General features: G+C 42.4%; 1 non-coding gene across 1 annotated transcript; it reads right to left on the bottom strand.

The window, feature by feature from the left end:
• Positions 1–4018: 4018 nt before the first annotated feature.
• LOC112119150 lies at positions 4019–4117 on the bottom strand. The gene has a single exon (XR_002909091.1). It is a non-coding gene; the product is annotated as a small nucleolar RNA U13 (small nucleolar RNA).
• Between the last annotated feature and the right edge of the window lie 248 nt (positions 4118–4365).

Raw genomic sequence — 4365 nt, 5'->3', positions numbered from 1 at the left:
ACCACAGCGGGGGGGGGGGGGTCAGGGGAATGCCCCATGTTGGACATTAATATTCCTTTCTTGTATCAGGTTAGCAAGACCTTTTAGCAGCTGGTGGAGATGGTTTGGAGATGTTTCAAATACAAATACAAAGCAAGTTTTTCTTTTGAATTATTTTTAATTTAAACTTGGAGGCTGTTTTTTTTTTATTTTGTTTTTAAAGTCACCTCTCAGAAATTTCCTTCCAGCTCAGAGACTGCAAATTAGTAAAACCACTCAGAGATATTCTGTTTTGTACCTTGAAAATGAACTGTCACTGTTTGCATAAGGCAGAAAGTTTGGGGAGAGGGAGGGGCTGATGGGTGGAAAATCCAGTCTGGATTCCCCCACCTCCTCCCCACTATGTTGCACTGTAAATAATATTTTTGTATGTATTACTTTCCTGACTGTCTCAGGCTTCCTACACACCCCTGAGGATGGGGGATGTACAGTTTTATGTAAAACTGTAATTAAACTGAAGGCATCTCAGTCTAAATTGTGAATGTTTGTTTCTAGCAAGGGGTGTCTAGCAGTACATTCTCAAAGCACAAAGAAATGTATTTTCTTAGGACACACACAAAGATGTGTGACTGGGGGGTTTCTCCAAAAACATTCACATTGGAACTGGAACTAAGCCTAGGAATATTTCAGAGTTTTGAGGGAATGAAATTAAGAAGTTGGAATGGAGCAGAGAGAGTGATCAGCACAAGAAACCGGGAATCAGGGTTCATGGGTTCTGTTTCTAGCTCTGCCTCTGACTACTTGATCTTGGGCAATCCACCTTTCTGTGTCGGTTTCTTCTTCTGTAAACTGGCAATGATACTTATCTCACAGGGGCACTTGAAGTACAATTTGTTAATTGCATTGAGTTTGCAGATGGGAAGTGCTTTAGCAAAGCCAAATATCCTCCTCCTGTATTTTATTGGTTTTGATGGTTGTAGCAACAGGGGTAAGTAAGAATAAGGCAGACTGCTGTAGGGCTCTTGCTGTATTTACCACTGTGTCATACAGACCTGCTCTAAGCAGCATTAAATGACAGTGATAAACACACCCGCAGCCAGTTGTTTTCAGCAGCAGCCCCACACTAGTGAGCAACTGGTGGGGCTGCATCATGGCTGGTGGCACCGAACATGGTTAGCATAGTAGTTCGGATGTTGAAAATAAGTTAACATCTAGAGCTGGTCAGGAACTTTTTCACAAGGTTTTCACAAAAAAAACCCCGATTTGTCAAAACAAAAATGGTTGGCAAAACGGTTGGGTTTGAAAAGGGAACTGAATCAAAAAAATTGTGTTTTTTTTTTTTAAATTGAGATTAACAAAGTCTAAACTGGGAGATTTAGACAAACTGAAATTTTCATTTTGAGTCAATTACTTTCCATTTCGAAATTTTACTAAATTTACAATAAAAAAAGTCAAAAGTTGAACTTAAATCAGTCAATTTGGAAATATTTCAATTGACCAGATCTAAAAAAGATTTTGGGTTTTGTTTGCAGAAATCTGAGATTGACTTTTTGTCCCAATTCAGCATACGAAAATTTATCAAAATATTAGATTCTCATGGAACAGGAAAATGGTTTCCTGCCCAGCCCTATTAATATCTACGTCACAGGTGAAACTCACTGCTGCACGATATTTAATAACTTAGGATGATCTAGACATCAATTGGACATTTATATGAATAAAAGCTCATTGGATATGATAGAGGTCTATAAAATCATGACTGGTGTGGAGAAAGTAAATAAGGAGGAGATGTTATTTATTCCTTTTCATAACACAAGAACTAGGGGTCACCAAATGAAAAATTAAAAGGTAGTGGGTTTAAAACAAACAAAAGGAAGTCTTTCTTCACACAACATATAGTCAACCTGTGGAACTCTTTGCCAGAGGATGTTGTGAAGGCCAAGACTATAACAAGGTTCAAAAAAGAACTACATAAGTTCATGGAGGATAGGTCCATCAATGGCTATTAGCCAGGATGGGCAGGGATGGTGTCCCTCGCCTCTGTTTGCCAGAAGCTGGGAATGGGTAACAGGGGATGGATCACTTGATGATTACCTGTTCTGTTCATTCCCTCTGGGGCACCTGGCATTGGCCACTGTCAGAAGACAGGATACTGGGCTAGATGGACCTTTGGTCTGGTTGCTCTTATGTTCTTAAGCTGCAGTGACAGTGGGAGGGACAAAAATGCATGGGTTATTAATCCTCATTCTTCAGACCACAAGGTGAAAAACTGTTTTCTTCCTGATCCTTAGTGGTAAAGCACAACTACTTATTTCCAGCCCCACCAAAGGATGTTTAAGTCTTGCAATTCATGAGCTTGCATATGTCATCTGCTCATGACACACATACACAAATATAGCCACAGCATGAGAAGAATGGAAGTCTACAGGGACATCTCACCTGCCATCCAGAGAGACACAATATCGTATTATTTCTCAGGTAGAACTGTTTCCCTGAGCCATGCAATTAAAGCCTGACACATGCTTCTTTAGTTTTGAGTCCCTAAGTGTTTCTTGGGCCCTTTCTCTCAGGCTAGTAAAAGCAGAGTTTAGTGGCTGATGGATAAATTGCAGAGACATAACATCTGTGCCTCTATCCCAGCTCTTCCAGTAGCAGCTCTGTATTCCATCTTTGTTCTCTGGGAGCCTGTGTGACAGGAGAGAACAAGGGAGTCATGGGGCAGAGATCATTTAGTCCTTGATGTACAAAGCATTCCAAATACAACTCTGTAAATTTACTCTGTTGCAAGATATCTGGCAATTTTAAGAACATTCGCTTCATACATTCCCTACTGCCATCTGTCGGTTGCAACAGGAAAAGTCACTCAACATCAGACACATGGAAGGAAGTCCGGTCAGCTCAGCAACTAGGCCACTTCCTTGGGATTTCTCAGTTGCCTAGCACAGTCCCAAAAACCTATCCAGTAATTAGATACTATAGTATTCCTCCTTACATCATCCATCGATATCAAAGCATCTCTATTGAGGAAATTAAGTATTGTTATCGCCACTTTACATAGGGGAAAACTTGGCTACAGAGAGGGAAAGTGACTTGCCCAGTCACAAGGAAAGAGCCAGCTGTGAGAGCCAGCAATAGAAGCTACCAATCCAGAATCAGGGTAAAAATTTCGAAGTGCCTAAATCCCAATTTGCTAAAATAAGTCACCTTTGAAAGTGAAATTTAGGCACTTTGAAATTTTACACTTGGTCTGGTAGAGTGCAGGCAGAATTCCTGAGTTCTATTCCCAACTCTGCAGCTGGCTTTTGAGACTTCGGCCAGGTCACGTCTCCTGTCTGTAACAGTTTCCTAATTAGCAAAGAAGAGTACATAGCCACCTACGTAAAGTTTTGAAGTGAATAAGCAGAGACTGTATTAATATATTATTTTCTGCTCTCATTTCAGAGGAAACAAGGGGGAATTCTGTAAATTAGATAAAAAGATGAAGAGTGTCCAGATAAAATAGGACTTCTTACCGCAAGGCATAACAAGAGTTATTGTCAGCCCTGGCCATAAAAATCACTTCTGCAAATCCAGGTCATGATTTTTAAAAAAGACTAGTCATTTTCTACCCAAATTTAGGCATCCTAAATACACTTGATTTCCCCCAAAGTGATAAGCACCCACCTTCTGAAAATCAGCCCCTTTAAAGCATGTCAAGCTAGGTACCCAAAATTAGGAATCACACTTGAAAATATTGTCCAAAGAGCACGATATACATACAAAGAGCATTACCAGCTAAGAGTATTTCTAGAACACCCAGTAGCACCCTGGCCGTATTCAGAGAAACAAAATCATATCAAAACCTTGCCTTTATGTATTTTCCAAACTCAGCTGTATTCAGGGGGATCGATTTGCAGTCTGCAATCATCCCTAAAAAGAAACAACCAAAACGCAACAAATACGTGCACATAACCCCACCCCCTATAACTCACAATGTAGTGTCTTTACACCTCCTGAAACAACCCCCATTACCCCGTAATGCTCGCGTCCCCCAGGTTCCGGTCAGATGGGTACTGTGCCCCGTCGTAACAAAGAAGGACGGCACATCTCACACAGCCGTGTGCAAACCCCATTCATCACGCGTCAGAACCTGAAGGATCAACGCGCTGCAGCCGCGCTCGGGGGGGCCATGCCACGCCACTGGCATAATGGTCAGGGCGAGCAGAGCGCGCCCGGCCCCAGCCCAAGCTGCCCCTGGATTCCCCTCCGCCCCCAACGAGAGGCGCTTTGCAGCCACGCCCCGCTCCAGCTGGCCCTTATTTCCCATCCGGGCCCCCGTGGAGGGGCAGGATCGGAGCCGGAGCCGCCATCTCATTACGCATGCTAATATATGCATATCCAGACCCC

Source organism: Terrapene carolina, unplaced genomic scaffold (assembly GCF_002925995.2).
Source record: "Terrapene carolina triunguis isolate 2854851 unplaced genomic scaffold, T_m_triunguis-2.0 Scaffold53, whole genome shotgun sequence".
NCBI classification, from domain to species: Eukaryota; Metazoa; Chordata; order Testudines; family Emydidae; genus Terrapene; species Terrapene triunguis.
Note: the sequence above shows the minus strand (reverse complement) of the source record. Positions and strands in the feature narration are given on the sequence as shown.